General features: G+C 31.8%; 1 long non-coding RNA gene across 1 annotated transcript; it reads left to right on the forward strand.

The window, feature by feature from the left end:
* The first annotated feature begins 14939 nt into the window (after positions 1 to 14939).
* LOC110633465 (uncharacterized) lies at positions 14940 to 17350 on the forward strand. Its single transcript, XR_002490838.2, has 3 exons — positions 14940 to 16394; positions 16514 to 16567; positions 16646 to 17350. It is a non-coding gene; the product is annotated as an uncharacterized LOC110633465 (long non-coding RNA).
* The last annotated feature ends 746 nt before the right edge of the window (positions 17351 to 18096 follow it).

An 18096-nucleotide genomic window follows, 5' to 3' on the forward strand; every position in this document is an offset into this window, starting at 1 on the left:
AAATTTTAACCCTAAATACTAAAAGCGTAAAACATTTAAAAGTATATAAAAAAAATAAGGCAGAGAATAATGAGTTATCTTTCATTATCTCTCTCTCTCTTTCTTTCTTTATTTTTCATATACTTTCAAAATTTTTATGCTTTTAGCATTTAAGAGTTAAACTTTTTTTTTTTTGCAATTTACAATATGTACATTTATATTTTTGTAATTTAAGACATGTACTTTCACTTTGTCACACTTAAGTGATAAAAATGAATTATAGTATAAAATTTGATGGTGTGGCACCCATGTATGACACGGTACTAACATCATCACTGCATTATGCATAGCACCACGTCATATATGAGTGCCATATTAATGTCATTTAACATCATTAGCCACTTGTCCTTATGGTGAAAAATGAGTCAAAGTTTCTGTACTTTATTAATACAAAATAAAGTACATACCTCAATGCTAAAAATGCCAAAGTACAAGATATTATAGTGTACTTTGCTCTGATAAAATTATAGGGAAATATTCACATGACTAAATGTAAAAAATATATAATAATAATAATAATAATAATAATAATAATAATAATAATAATAATAATAATAATAACAATGTTAAAATTTTTTTGATATATACTTTCATCTCTTGATTGTTAGAATAAAAGAGGGTATCTATTAGATACATACAAGTGTTGAAAGATATGTATGAAGGAGCAACTACTATTATGCACACAGTGGGAGGGGACACAAGAGATTTTCCGATCTCAGTTGAATTACATCAAGGATCAGCTATAAGCCCTTACCTTTTTACATTAGTTTTAGATGAATTGACGAAACATATACAAGTGAGTATTCCTTGGTGTATGATATTTGAGGATGATATTGTTCTGATAGATGAGACGTGAGAAGGAGTCAATAGAAAGCTGGAGCTTTGAAGAAGTACTCTAAAGTCAAAGGGCTTTAAGTTAAGTAGAACGAAGACAGAATACATGCATTGCAAGTTCAGTGAAAGCCAAACTGGTGATAGGGAAGGAATTAGTTTGGATGGAGTGGTACTGTCCCAAAGTAATTACTTTAAATATCTCGACTCAGTCCTTCAAGTAGATAGGGGATGTGAGTCATAGGATTAAAGCTGGATGATTGAAGTGGAGATGAGAATATTAAGGTGGATGAGTGGCCATACTAGACTAGATAAAGTCCGTAATGAGAGTATTAGAGAAAATGTAGGAGTGGTGCTAATTGAGGACAAGTTGAGAGAAGGAAGATTGAAGTGATTTGGTCATGTGAAGTGTAAACATACATAAGCTCCAGTTAGACAAGTAGAGCACATTAGGTTAGAGGATAAAAAGAAAAAAAAGTGGTAGACCTAAATTGACTTTGAGGAGAGTAGTACAACATGACCTAGAAGCATTACACATTTCTGAGAATTTAACCCAAAATCATTTAAAGTGGAGAAAGCGAATCCATATAGCTGACTCTAAATTTTTGGGATAAAGGCTTAGTTGAGTTGAGCTGAGTATACTTTCATCTCTTGATTGTATATTTCAAGTTTTTAAAGTATAAGATATAAATTATTGTAATTATTTTCACTTGTTATGATGCTAGAAATTTTTAGCGATGAATAAATCAACACTTTTCTGGAAACTTTCTTTGGGAGGTTTTTTCTTTTTGGATTTGGATTTAATAACAATGTTGAGTTTTCTACTCTTAATTGAATACTTAGATACATATACCCTTTGTCCTAAGAAGTTTTAAAATTAATTAAAAATTCAGCGAACAGGAATCCAAAATTTTCATCAAATCCTATGAAAAGTTTGCATATAATAGTTTGTTAATTATCCCTACCATGATTATAAATGCAATAAAATTGTAGCACTACTTGTGGAGATGGTTGTGCTAGTGCTTGCAACACTCACCCCAAAAGAAATATATTTTTTCTTATTACAATTGGCTCGAAAACAATACTGTCAATGGTGGTTAATAATCTTGATATTGATTGTGTCAATAATGGTAGCTGCAACATTAATAGTGTTTTTCAAATACTTGAAGGGCTAAATGTGTTACCTATATCTTAAGTTCCCTTTTTGAAATGTTCAGATGTTGATAAAATTATTGAGGATGTTGTGAGGCTATGTAACTTGTGCATACACTTTTCTTATAGATATGATAGGTTTCTAGCAAAAACAACTTACAATGAACACGGTTATATCTGTTGTAAGCTTATATTAACTTTGCTTGCAGGGAGAACCATTGGAATTAACTTGGACGAACTTGGCTAGAACAGATTGGATTCCTCCACCACCTCTCATCAAAGGAAGATTTTGTCTGTTGCTTGAGAAATGCAACTTTAATTCTACTCATGTCTGTATTATCACTAATCCTAGTAATCCTATGGGAGAGTTGCAAGCGTTTTCCAAGAAAGCTTGGTTAAATTTATTCATGGAAAATGCTCAACGGTTTAGAAGGTTTATAGAATTATGGAGCCAATAATGTGAAGATTAAGTGCCTGTTTGGTATTATGTTTGGAGGCCTAAGACTGCTTTTCTGAATAAAAGTATCATTTTAGATGCTATTGAAAAAAATGGTTTGGAAAAAGCTATTTTGTTATTTTAGTATTCTTATAACTAAAACTTATCAAATTTAATTTTGAATTATTTTTTAATGCTTTCTAAGTAGTATATCTAAAAAAGTGACTTTTTCAATAACAGTTCCAACAACAATGCCAAACAAGCCTTAAACCGGCAGATGATATACTAAATTAGGCTTAAAACTGGGCTCTCATCACTAAAATTTTAATTTGGTCCTAAACCGACAAATTATATACTAAATTAGGCTTAAAATTGGGCTTCCATCACCGAAATTTTAATTTGGTGTCCAACACATACATGCCTTTTCCCACAAGTGATATTTGAACAGAAGGATACTCAGATCTAAGTGGTGCATGATTTATTTAAGTGTGTTTGTTGCCAGAAGCAAGCATCCAAATCCTGTATTGCAAAATCTGTTAACAACTTGTAATGATTTTCTCAAGACTCGTATGAAAGTTCCTGAAGACAACCTGACAAAAATTGTATATAACATTCAATCTTAAGTATCCATACTTTTTCCAGTATTAAATATCACATTATATCTTCTCTTTTAAGTGTCTTGTGCAACATTTTCTCATGGTTTTGAGATCAATGAGGAACATTGATTTATCCAAATAAATCTCTGTTTCATGTTTATTTTTTTCTTGTTCCCAATATACCTAATTGTTTCTTGGTTTTCTGGTGTGTTTTTCTATAATAAATTAGCCACTGCTATTAGGGTACAAGCCCACCGGCAACAGCAGCTTCAACGCACTAATAAGTGCGCTATCCATGCCATATGCCCAGTTGTAATAATAATAATAATAATAATAATAATAATAATAATAATAATAATAATAATAATAATAATAATAATCTAACTCAAAATTAAACTCTTAATCAATAATTTGAATTTATTAATTTTTTCCTTTTATAAAATAATTCTGAGAGGAATTTAAACAAAGATCTCCTTTATCAGTAGAGATTTAGTCTTCTAGAAAAAAATAAAAAAAGAAAGAGAAGAGAATTGCTTACCAATTAAGCATGCCTTAATTATATCTTAGAATGTGTTTGGTATAATGTTGAAAAATTAAGAGTTAAATGTTACCCTTTTAAGTAATCTTTAGGCTGTGTTCGGTAGAAGGTTAAAAAATCAAGCATTAAATGTTACTTTTATAAGTTTAAACATTTAAAAAAGATAATTATTAATCTAGACCCCCAAGGTTAATATTTAATCTCCCAAGAAAGTATAAATATTAATGAGGTAAAAGTTAATATATTCTCTGTTAAGTATCCAAACAACATTAATAAGAGTTAAAAGTTATAAGGGTAACAATTACCCTTTATTAATCTCGTACCAAACAGTGTTGGATTATTTGTTACCCTTATAACTTTCAACCCTAATGTTGTTTAAATACTCAAAGAGACTGGATTAACTTTTCAACTCATTAATATTTTTATACCTTCTTGAAATGTTAAATGTTAACCTTAAGAGGTCTAAATTAATAATTACCCTCTTTAATTATGTGTTTAATAAAAAGTTAAAAAATCAAAAATTAAATGTTAGTTTATAAGTTTTAATCTTTAATGGGTCATTTAACCCATGATTAAAGGTTAAAGTTTACAAGGTAACATTTAACATTTGATCTTTTAACTTTTTACTAAACACTTTCTTAAAGAAGCTAATTATTAACCTAGTCTCAATTAACATTTAACCCCTCAAACAAGTATAAATATTAATGAGATAAAAAAAATTAATCTAATTATTTTAAATATTCAAACTACTGTTATCAAAGGTGCACCTTAGCAGGGCACACCAAACGCAGCCAATATCACCCAAAAGGGGGGAAAGGCATAGCACATCATTTAGGCGCACCCCAAGGAGGCTAGGCATAGGAAAAGAAAAAGGGATAGGGTTTCTTTTAACAGCCTGCTGCCAGCAGTAGCTAGTAAAAAAGGAAAAAGAAAAAAAAGAAGAAAAGAACAAAAAGAAGAAAAAGAAAACTCAAACCTGTGATTTTCAACAACTCCAACCAGATATGTTCTAATTTTACTTGTGTAACAACCACAAAAAAAAAAGTGACTTTGGCGTGTTACAGTGGGTTTCCACTGTCACTGCCAACCTTTTAGGAAAAAAAAAAAAAATGGGACTCAAAAAAACGGGAGGAGGACAACCCCCCCCCCCCATCTTCCCTTCTCTCATCTCCTTCCCTCTCTTCTTCTTCTTCCTTCTCCGGTGACCGGCCGGCGACCTCCCAAGCGACTCCCCACCCGGCTGCCGACCGTCCAGGGACGGCCAGACCACCAGAAACGGTGGCAAGAGAGGGAGGAGAGAAAGAAAACGCGCGCAAAGTGGGCAGCAGCTTTCCGGCGCGATTCCAGCTTCATCCGACGTCCGATCGAGGTGATTCAGGTAGCGTTGGAAGCTTGTTCCGAAAGCTTTCTTTTGATACCAATTTTGCAGCAAATGGAGGTCGGATGAGTGAGATACGGAGGAGAGAAGTTTCGGGTTTTTTAAGATTTTTCGTCAGATCTACGACGATCCGACCGTTGGATCGACGATCCGAGACCACCTATGGATTGAGGAAGAGGAGAGGAACATGGTGGTATGATCAAATCCGGCAAATGTCGCCGGCGACCGGCCACCGTGCGCGGTGGTTCCGGCGGTGGCTCTGGTGGGCTATGGAGATAATTCAACTTCCAGAGGCTTCCTCATAAATTTTTGGAATTTTTGAGACACAGATAAACTTCGGGTAAGATAATTTTTATTATTTCTCTGTCTGTGGAGCATAAATACAGTGTTTCTTAAACAGGAAAAATTGGAGAAAAATTCTAAAAAAAATATATGATGAAAGTAAAATTATTTGGAGAGGGTTTTATTGAATTTTTGAGTGATTGTAGAATATTTTTGAAAAATATAGATGAATTTTAGTTAGATTTTTAGCATATGGGCATATAAGATTATTTGAAATTAAAATAATTAAATTTTATATAATTGGTTGGAGCTTGAGGATGGAGGTTTAAATATGTGAATATTAAATTGGGTTGAATTAAGAATATGTTAGATGTTGGAAACTTATGGAATCGAGTAAAATTCTTGAATAAAATATTCATGGGTGATTAGAAAATTACAATTCATTTTGCAATAGCCTTATAATATTATTAAAGACTGTGGGACAAAACTTCAGAATTTTTAGAGCATGTTTGAGTGGATTTTTACAAAATGTCAATTATAGGGACTAAAACGTAATTTTTAAGGTTTTGAGTATTGCTTGGTTTGGAGGGCCCAGGAGGGGCCATATAATGATGATGAGATATGAGTTGAATTTAGAAGTGTTATTTGAGCCTTTTTGCAGGTTGGGTAGGTCCCAGGTATAGGGGAAACTCTGCCGAATTTTCGGCATAAATTAGGTTGTCTATTGCCTCTTTAGAGCTTTATTCTAACTTAGTACTAAATAGATTTATAATTTAATTATTAGGTGATCGAGATCAGCTATTTTTCTGCATCCAACAGCCACAATAGTCATCGGTGTACTGTGAGTAAAATATTAATTTTAATTGTAATTTCGATATTATTATATGTTCAAGCATGCCCATGCATCACTTATATATAAATATCTATGTAGTTAAACTCTAGGCACGTTTTATATTGCATTCATAACTGTTAAGTGCCATGGATGTTGTTGTGGTAATGCAACACCCTCCCCGTAGCAACTCCGTACATTCTACTGTTCCGGTGACCGGTGTCAGTCCGGACAGCTAGAACGTTCGGAAAAATATTTAAACTTAAGTGAGAAACCATAAATAACTCAAATATTGACAAGAAAAATTTAGTAAAAATTTTAGAAATAAAATACAAACGAGTTCAACGAGCCGGTGCCCAAGCGATGGGTAACCGGAAGGAAGTTGCTGTTCTCGCAACGAGGAGCCCTAGACCCGGGGGAAAAATTATAAAATAATTTTTGGGACTCCAGAGAAGGGTCATTGAGGTTCCTATGGCATTAGAATGCTAAGAAAATATTTAAAAAAATTTTTCAATCGGTACAGACAATTTTGACCCGTTAAGCCAAACAGAGGGCATTTTGGTCATTTCACCTTCGGAGGTGATTTTTGACCGACTTGTCCAGTTAAGTAAATAATTATTATGAACTAAAATATGAATTAATATTGATGAAAAATGAATTGAAAGTTAGTAGTGATGAAAAGAAAAGAAAAATACAATATATGCAAATTATGACATCAATGTGATGTCATTTAAAATTGGCCACCAATTACATTTAAACTATCATTTATCTAACTAATAAAAGAGGTAAATAAAGACCAAGGAAGACCAAAAAAACGTGAGCAGCCTCTTCTTCCATAACAGCCACACCAAAAGAAAGAGAGAGAGAAAGAAAGAGAGACCTCCATTGATGTTCACTCCAAACCTTCAATTTCCTCTTCAATTCACCCTAAAACCCTAGAAACCCTTCACTAAAATTTACCCTAGCACCTTGCTAAAGCTTTTGGCAGCCAAGAAGGAGAAAGAAAGTGAGGTTTAAGGGCTTGGAAAATTCTGCCACTTGAGGTTAGTGCATTTATATCTTAAAAACTCATTATTTTCATGGTTTGGGACTTGAAACTAGTAAGGATTGTGATTTAAATTAACAAAAACTTATGTGTATAACATCTTGAATTTTGGCTGCCCTAGCTATGGAATAAGGGGAAGTGTTTTGATGAGCTTAGAGTGGAATAGAAACCATGTTGAAGTGATAAACATATGAGCAATGCATTGGTAGCTACTAAGATACATGACATAAACCATGAATTTGAATTAGGGTTTGGAAAGGTGAAAATGTGACTTGGCTTAGGAAATTATTAGAGAGCATTTTAATGGTCAATTAGTGACCATTTTAGGTAATTTGAACAAGAAATGGACAGAAAAATGAGATTGCAAAGTGAGGATTGCAGGCTGCCCTAGGGCGACAAAGATAGGACTGAAAATTCAGTCCCTTTGCACTGCCATAACTTGGGCTGTGTTAGTCCAATTGGTGTTTGGCCAATTGGACATGAAACTAGGCTTATAATGGCACATTTTTGCTGAAGAAACCATGCCCAAAAGACCAAAGCAAGAGGACCAAAACTTGGCCCCAATACGGATACCCTGCAAACAGCCCCTGCAGAATGACCAAATGAACAGTAACTATTCATTTGGCCATAACTCACTGTAGATTTGGTCAATTGAGCTGAAATTTTTACAGTAACAATTTAAGACATAGACAAACAACTTTCATGAAGAAACCTACCCCAAATTTTGACCAGAACCTAACCCAAATGGCAGTCACAGTTACTGTTCAAACCTGCAACTCTGCAGATTTTCATTTGAGCAGTAATGTTTGGATGGCTATAACTCTCTCTAGAAAACTCGAATTTAGGCGATTCTTGAACCGATGGAAACCTAATCCATGGTAGAACATTTCATATGAAGAAAGTTAGATCAAATTATGAACTTAACTTGGTCAAATTACTGACCAAAGTTGAACCAAAATCTGCCAACACCCAAAATTGCAGCATGAGCGATTGCGTGAACAAGAAACTTATTTTGGCCATAACTTGAGCTACAAAACTCAAAATGGAGTGATTCAAAAAAAGAAATTCAACTAGACAAAATAAGGAACATTTTCTATGAAGGAAGTTTTGTCAAATTCCAACAGTAGATCGACCAATGAAATAGTGCAACTTCGGAGCACCAAAACCGAAAATTGGCAATTTTGCCAAAATGACCTAAGCTTTGAGAAAGTGACCAAAACCAACAAGTTTTAAATGAAAAATGTAGTATGTTTGAAGTGCCAAAGTCAATGTACATATTTTCTATGCAAAAGTCAACATTTTAGTTGACTAATGAAGTGAATAGTGACATGAAAACTTGAAATAAGCTTGGAAATGGATTTGGTAATTAATTCCAACAAGTTTTAAATGCAAAATGTGGTACATTGGCAGTGTTAAAACCAATGCACCTATGATCTATGCAAAAGTCAACTTTTTGTTGACTATTGAAGTGAATAGTGACATAAAAACTTGAAATTCAAAAATTGAAGAATTCAAAAGTATCAAATGCCCTAGTAGGCCTAATGTGATTGGTTTGGATAGGTTGGCATGCCAATAGGGTTCTGATAGCAGTACTGCGTATGATATATGGCTTCATTACCATTCTGTGATGTGATAGCCTATGGCTATACTGATTATGATGTTTTACTTGGCTTTATGCCTTATTGCTTATATGGCTTATTAGCCATTCTGTTTGCACACCGGGAGACACATTGTGACCGATGGTGTGACGGCCCGAGGTACCTGGTACCCAGTGCTAGTTTACCCGTTTATCCAGTCCGGTCAATTTGTATAGGTTACTTGGGCATGGAAAAGTATAACTGTAATTGAACTGATTGTTAAAGAAAATACGAAAACTAAATATCAGGAATGATTACGATAGAATACAAAGAAATTTAAAATTCATGAAGAAGTTAATATCATAAAACGTAATTAGCCCTCGACTAAACAATAAGTTAGTAATTATTCAGTTCTTATGAACACAATGGCTAAGAAATTATGATTTTTATTTGCATATTATATTTTCTTGTATTATTTGCACCACTAAGCTTTATGCTTAGCGCGTCGCTTTTGCAACGCGTAGGTACTGAAGATTTGGACAGAGGGCCCAGTAGACCACAGATTGGGTAAGTCCATCCTGTAGTTCTGCATAGTATCCGTGTCACCTCACAGGCTACAGTGCATTGGTAGGACACTAGGTGTCATTTTGGTATTTTGTAATTGATCTTATTTTCTCATGTGTAAATGAACTTATGAAATGTAATTTGATGCTCATGTAAATAATGAGAATTGTGTTTGTAAATGAAAAAGTGAATGTTTATCTGCGATATATATATGATTATCACATGAAATGAATGATTGAGAAATGAATGTGAACTGAAAAATATTGAGATTTTGATAAATGGAGTTGAGATGAATGAATAAGAATATAGAAAGTGTTTTTCACAGGTTCCGAAGAACGGTTTTCTCCATTTTTAGCCGGTACTCTGCCGGATTTTCTTTAAAAATTTTCGGAACCTCAAATAAATTACAATTTCAATAAATGAATTATATTTCATAAGTTATATTCAAAACGAAGAATAAAAATGAATTAAGATAAAATAGAGTGTTTGGCACACTGAGTGGCATAACTTGCTCGGCTACACTGTAGTCGGGTAAGGGGTGTCACAGGTAATTTGGAGCAGTGTGCGTGCGTTGGCATGCGTGTGATATGGTGTGGACTATGGATAGGACGGGTAGACACGACTTGAGATCTTCGCTGGGACCCGGTCCTTCAGGGTAGACACGGCTTGAGTTTTTCACTAGGACCCCGATTTGGTATATTAAGCGAAAGTCCGGCTTAAGTTCTTCGCTGGCACAGGTTGGATTTAAGAGAGCTGTATAGGGGATCAGCTCCCATATATATATTATGATTGATATTATTGGGTGTGTGAGTGCTCCAAATTACCTTTTTGTTATTATAATGTGATAATATTGCTGATGTTGCATTTCACTCCACAGGGTGCATTAGTTTTAGATAGTTATAGAGATTATGGTTAAATTTGATATTTTACTTTCTGAGTCGAATGCTCACTCCTGTTCAATATTTTTCCAAGCCACAGGAGGAGACATTTTTTTCAGAATAACCTGTCTCTTTCCTCTCAGGTTATGAAAAGATTACTTGATTGTATTATTATTCTCTAAATTTGTAATTTAGGACTCCGCATGTACTAGTAGTAGCATTAATTCTGTCAGGGACTGCAAGAATTTAAGTTTTTGTATTAATAAAATGAAAATATTTATGAGTTTTAAATAATTTATAAATGATGTAACAGGGTTGAGCTAGGCTCCCCTAATTTTAGTTTCTGATAATTATTGGGCTAAGTTGGCCTGAAATAAAATTATAATAGTTTAATTTAAATTATTTAAAACTCATAAATTATTTAATCTAAATTTGCTTGTTTCTTCTTCTTCTTCTTCTTCTTCTTCTCTCTCTCTCTCTCTCTTCATCCATGGTTGGGCACTGCACTTCTTCTTCTTCTTCTTCTTCTTCTTCTTCTTCTTCTTCTTCTTTTCCTGCTATGCTCTCTTCCTACCTATATGCTTCTGTGTGTGTGTGTGTGTGTGTGTGTGTGTGTTTCGTCCAAGAACCAACAGCTACACTTTTTTTTTCCCTTCTATCATGCTCTCCCCTTACACATATGCCATAAGCTCTTTTTTTTTTTTGTCTAAATTTGTGATTTTGTTTTTTGTGAATGTGAAAGAATGTTGGCATGTGATGTGAAAATATGTTGAGACTTGAGATGCTAATTCCATTACTCTAAATTTCTTATTAGTTATTAGCTTTTAGTTTTATGATTGAATTAAATTGGGTTTATTTTCTTATCACTAATTACTATTAGGTCTTGTTATAAATTATTAGAAATATTGTAATTGAGTTTATATTATTAAAATTATTATTACTTGAATACTTGTTGGTTATTATATTTTTTTTATTTTTGCGCCTTGTCTCACTCAAACACGCTTCTGCGCCTTGTGCCTAGGCTCCAATTCACCTTGGGGCCTTGGTGCGCCTTAAGTCTTTAGTAACTATGATTGAAGCAATATTAATAATGGTTAAAGTTACAAATATAATAACAAAAATGCTACACAGCTCAAATTGAGCTAGCTCAAAATGGCATATTAGTAATTAAATTGAAATTTATTATCATTTTACCCTTTAAATATATGAGCCATTTATGATGACTTGTGAGCCATTTAGCTCATTTATAAGTCACTTGACTATAAAATCTCTTCATTTAATATCTACTCACAAACAACATTTTCCAATGTCAAATTAAGATGCTAGCAATTTTTGAAACTCTAAAAATTAATACTATGGGAAATTTACAAATTTAAAGATATTGTATACTATAAGTTATTACATATAATATATTTGTTATAAGATACGATATATTGATTTTTAATGATAAGTTATACTATAAGTTATATTTATTTTTTTTAACTTGAAATATGATATAAATTTGATATATATTAATTGAAATGAAGTAAATAGCATTTCAAAAATGAAATTAAATATTATAACAATAAATATTGATATTAAAGTAAGTATCATATTAAAATTTATTTGAAATTTTATAGTGGTGTTAGAGTGATAATGATGGCGGTGGTTGATTAATGTAGGTAAAGTGACGGTCAAACTAGTTATATTTATATTTTTTCAGTATATAAAATATTAAAATATGATATAAATTTCACTGTATATATTTTAAATTATATATACTCCATAAACACTCAAATCACCACGGTTTACAATCACCACTATTATCGTTATTTAAATCATTTACTTACAAATTATATGAATATAGATAAATATAAATGTAAAAATAAATATTACTTGACATGATATATACTTTTAACAAATAAAATTTATATTTTCGAAAAAAATATTATATATATATATACACACACACACACACATTAGAACTTGTATAATATATATATTTCATGCAATAAAATGTTGGATGAGGGCAAGTAGCTTGATTGGCATAGAAGCATGCATCTCAGCGTGGTTCAAGGTTTGAGCCCTCTCTATATTAGATATTATTTTTTTCCATTTATAAGCACACCTAACACAATACGTTTTTTATATATGTATACATATATTTTCGTTGATTTGAAAAGCGGATGAGGGCTAATAGCCTGATTGCACATGCTCCCAAGCATAAAGTAGAAGGTTTAGGGTTTGAATCTTTCCTTTTTCCTTTTTTTTTTATTTATGATTCTTTATAATTCTTTTCATTAAAAAATATAATATTAAACTGTAATAATTTGAAGTATTTTTAAATCCTAATTAATACTTTTCCTTAAAATTATAATATAACAAATGTTTAGATTTAAAATTATAAGATATATATAAATCATTTACTTATATACATCTAGTTTTATAGTATTAACATCACTTCACTACTATTAGAATAATTACCTATACAACAATCAATAGTTAAATCAACACCACCGCTATAATCACCACGTATACAATATTACCACCATTATTATCATTAAATCATTGTTTTTAATTTAAATATAGAGGGAGATAGTCAAAAATATTTAGAGAATGATAGAAATAAAATGAATTATAGATAGAGATATTAAGATTATCATATATATATATAAAGATAAATAGAGAGAGAGAGAGATAATGATGTGGAGAGAGATATATAGAAATGCATAAATTAATATATGTGTTGATTTCAAAATCAACACATATATTGATTTATACATTTCTATATATCATATATATAAAGATAAATAGAGGAAGAGAGAGATAAAGATGTGGAGAGAAATATATAGAAATGCATAAATCAATATGTGCTGATTTATTGATTTATGCATTTCTATATATCTCTCTCCACATCTTTATCTCTCTCCCTCTATTTATTTTTATATATATGATAATCTTAATATATCTATCTATAACTCATTTTATTTTTATCATTCTCTAAATATCTTTGACTATCTCCCTCTATATTTAAATTAAAAGCAATGATTTAATGATGATAATGGTGGTAATATTGTACACGTGGTGATTATAGCGGTGGTGCTGATTTAACTATTGATAGTTGTATATATGACTGTTCTAATAGTAGTGAAGTGTTGTTAATACTATAAAACTATGTGTATATAAGTAAATGATATATATATATATATATATATATATATATATATATATATATATATATATATATATATATATATATATATCTTATAATTTTAAATTTAAATATTTGTTATATTATAATTTTAAGGAAAAGTGTTAATTAGGGTTTAAAAATATTTCCAATTATTATAGTTTAATATTATATTTTTTAATGAAAATAATTATAAAGAATCACAAAAGAGAAAAAAAAAAAAAGGGACAAATGAAGGGATCGAATCCTAAACCCTCTACCTTATGCTTTGGAGCATGTGCCAATCAGACTATTAGCTTTCATCCGATAAATTTTTGTATACACACACACACACACACATAAGAGTTATTTCAAAATCAACACATATTGATTTATACATTTCTATATATCTCTCTCCCTATATTTATCTTTATATATATATGATAATCTTAATATCTCTGTCTATAACTCTTTTTATTTCTCTAAATATTTTTAACTAGTTCCCTCTATATTTAAATTAAAAACAATAATTTAGTGATGATAATCATGGTAATATTGTATACGTGGTGATTGTAGCAGTGATGTTGATTTAACGATTGATCGTTATATAGGTGATTATTCTAATAGTAGTGAAGTGGTGCTAATACTGTAAAACTAGGTATATATAAATAAATGATTTATATATATCTTATAATTTTAAATCTAAAAATTTGTTATATTATAATTTTAAGGAAAAATGTTAATTAGAATTTAAAAATACTTACAATCATAATAATTTAATATTATACTTTGGAATGAAAATAATTATAAAGAATCACAAAAGAAAAAAAAAATGGACAAATGGAGGAATCGAACCCTAAAACCTCTATCTTATGCTTGGGAGTATGTGCCAATCGGACTATTAGCCCTCATCCACTTTTTAAATCAACGAAAATATATATATACATATATAAAGATGTATTGTGTTAGGTGCGCTTATAAATAGAAAAAAATGACATTTGACATAAGGAGGGCTCGAATCCTGAACCATGCTGGAATGCGTAATTTTATGCCAATCGGGCTATATACCCTCATTTAACATTTTATTACATGAAATATATATATATATATATATATTATACAAGCTCTAATGTGTATATATATTATTTTTTTCAAAAATATAAATTTTATTTGTCAAAATTATATATTATGTCCAGTAATATTTATTTTTACATTTATATCTAATTCTTCTTTGCAATCTAATTCATTATGCTAGCTCATCACTGCTACATGTAGTAGCTCATATATGCATACATTAATGCAATAGACACACTTATCGAATCATCAGTTCTTGAATGGCGTGCATGGCTGCAAGCAATAATAGCTTGCAGCCATGTAGTAGCTCATATGTGCATGCATTAATGCAATAGACACACTTCTCGAATCATCAGTTCTTGAATGGCGTGCATGGCTGCAAACAATAATAGTTTATTGCATGCACACTTTCCTTTGCATGAGCCATTAAATAAGCTACCTCACCAACTCCAAGCTTTGAAGTTATTTTTAAGCTGTTTTCTCTCTTTCTTTTAAGGGTATAATAATAAAACTATATACATTAGTACCATTTGAGCTAACCCAAATTGAGCTATTTAGCAGAGCTCATATAATAATTACCTCTTATTAACCTCCTACCAAACCATTTTCAATAATAACTCTCATACTAATAAAAGAACACATGAAAGTAATTTTCACATGAACCTCAAGGTGGAAGTACGCACCAATGGGATCCATAAGTAGTATGGTTCATTTTCCTATGCAAAATCCACATAAGCAAATTTTAGTTACCCATAAAGGGCATGATCCTACAACTTAAGATAGCAATGAACATATGCCAATTCTCCATCTTCCATTAAATGATAGCTTTATTTATAGATGGCATCATTAATGAAAGAAATCAAAAACCAGATTTCTTTCCACAGAAGGAAAACAAAACTTCAACTCTCTTAAATTACTTCAACTATAAAAGCATAGGGGACCCTTTTTTTTTTCATGGAACTATAGCAACCTTCAGCTAGAAAAGTTGGCAACTCTTTTTTGTTTGATTTTCCTTTGGATTTGGGTTTGGATTTGGATTTTTCATCCAAGTCCTAAAATGGAAAAATTTGGTGCTTGGATGGGTGGATCCGCTACTCTCGAGCAGGCATACTTCAGTTGAAGTTTCCAAATCTTAACAACCCTCAACCCCTTTAAAAAGAATTTCTGAAGTATCAACAAAAAAGTTTCCAAACATGTATTTTCTTCATGTCAGATTTACAGATAAAAACTTTCCACAAAAACCGTAATTAGTTTCTTACCATGAGCAGAATAGCAGGTAAATTCTAATTCATCCTACAGAACAAGACTGTCCAAAGAAAAGAGAGGGAAGAAAAAGCCCAAATGGTCCAATTATTAGTATCATTTCATGACAGGATTATAAGTATAAAATCCATACTCAATTCTGTATATCTGTGTTTGAGATGAGAATTCGTTTGAAAAAAAGAAGGAAAAAAACACACAATCTCACATATAATTTTAGAAATCATCTGTTGTTGTTGTGCCAATCAGACTATATATATGCAATTTGACAATTTTTTATAATACCTTTCCTTTCGTTAATTTCTATAGCAAATCATAAGATTTCTAGCGTAGTTTAATTTTGTTAAAATAATTTTACTTGCATGGATATCTGAATGTTCATCAATCCCAGAATGTAGGCTTGCTTTCAGCACTTCTTTTACAATATTTTTGTGTTGGATTTTGATTTGTGTTTCAGCAGGACAAATCCATAAGTTATCAGATTCTTTTATCATTTTGCAAATTTCCGAATTCAATATCTTCTTGTGTTTATTATACAGAAGCCATGAAATTTGATGAAGTCAATGTGAGTTCTTCGGGAAAAATGTGGTGGAGCACGAGCTAGGAGGATTAGATGAAACCCTGGATAATGCTCCTGCTCTGAAGGCACAAGATCATCAGCATTTCCAATCATCAGGAAAACAAAAGGTTAAAACTTGTGTATCAAATCAAGCTTTCCATGGATGGACGTTGAACATTTTCTTAAACTATCCGCATACACACACAGGGTAAAGATGTTGTATCCTCTTCATCCTATATACTATGATCCTGCAATTTCTTATAAATCACTCTTTTCAATCACATTTGCAATGATTAATTATTACTGAGCTTTTGCTGTGTCTTTCAGATGAAGAGGATTAGCAAACCAAGAAGAGAGTTTCTTCTTCTGCCATGGGAACAAGTGAGTAGAAACTGAACTACAATTGTTATTTGCTTGGTGGGTTATTTGCTACTGTTATATAATTTTGGTGATCATTAGGAGGTTAAGCAACAATAGGAGGACAGGAACTATCAAATGGTATAACAATCAAAGAGGGTATGGATTTATAACGCCAAATGATGGTGGGGACGTAGATGTGTTTGTCCATTACTTATCTCTGAAATCCGATGGCTACATACATCTCTGGCCTGGCGCATTAGTTGAGTATGAAAGTGTTGTAGGTGCTTCTGATGCCAAAATGCAAGCAATTAACGTGACTGCTCCTGGTGGAAGATTGCTTCAAGACAGTATAAAAGTTTGTCTTGGAGAGGCAACCGCAGCCGCAGCCACAGGAGCAGTACTGGGAGTTGCAGTGGTGTTGGTCCTTGTTTCAATTGTGGAGAATGGGGACATGTAGCCAAGAATTGCTACAATGCTGCACAGGGTCATCAAGGATGTGTATGGGCAGGAATTCAATTGTTCCAAACAGCAGAGGAATCTGGAGAAGGATGGCTTGGTTTTGCTTGATGCTGTTATTGCGGAAAAATGTGTCATCTAGCAAATAATTGGCCTTCATAAATGAATTGCAAGGAGTTGCTAGCTCCATTAATTTCTCCTTCAACCCTTTTTTTTTTTTCAAAGAAAGAGGATGGTCTTGTCGGTTTTGTTTTTCTAATTACTCAGTTAATTGCAACCATGGACATGCCTAGTAATTACTGCTTCTTCATTCTCTACTTCTGTAATTGTCAAGAGTTCCAAGTTAAAAATAAATATAAAGAGCTTATAAATATAAAGAGCTAGTCAAGTAATTTATTAGTTCTAACCTTTTAAGAATTATTAATTTAAACCCAGCTCATCTCGCTTTTTATAGACTCTTACCTCTACTCGCTTATTCACCCATTCAATATCAATTCATTAGTACAGTGTCAGAGCAGATGTGAACGATTCAAATCAAGATGCTCTTAAAAAGAATTATGGGGAAGTAGCATATGGTATGAACAGTGGTGCTACTGTGCAAGTGTCGGTGATGCCTAGAGAGGAGGACAGATAAAAAGATTAATCTCTATTTTATTGATTAAAATTCATAGACAAAAATATAAAAAAAAAATGCTCAACTTTATTTCTTTAAAAATAATTTATATTTCAATTTTTTTTTAATTTCCCCTAAAAATTTTTCATAACACCACAGTAATGTTCCTCATCAATTTCCTGTGAAATTACAAGTGAGATCAATTGATGTGATAACTAGATTTAACAGCTCACAATGACATTAAAAAAAGAACACAACAACAACATTATTCTTCCTTCCTCTCTCTTCTTTACCATCAGTTCTTGAGTTTTAGACCTCATTATTCACTAGTTTCTCGATTTGATTCACCTCTATCATAGCTCAGATTAGCCTAAGTGTCTCATTTTTTGGGTTCTTGCTTTTTCTGATCGTTTTCCTTGGAAAATAATTTAAGTTTGTGTAGGTTTTTTAAGTGTAATTTCGTGATTTCTTTTACAATTAG

Source organism: Hevea brasiliensis, chromosome 17 (assembly GCF_030052815.1).
Source record: "Hevea brasiliensis isolate MT/VB/25A 57/8 chromosome 17, ASM3005281v1, whole genome shotgun sequence".
In the NCBI taxonomy this organism is placed as follows: domain Eukaryota; kingdom Viridiplantae; phylum Streptophyta; class Magnoliopsida; order Malpighiales; family Euphorbiaceae; genus Hevea; species Hevea brasiliensis.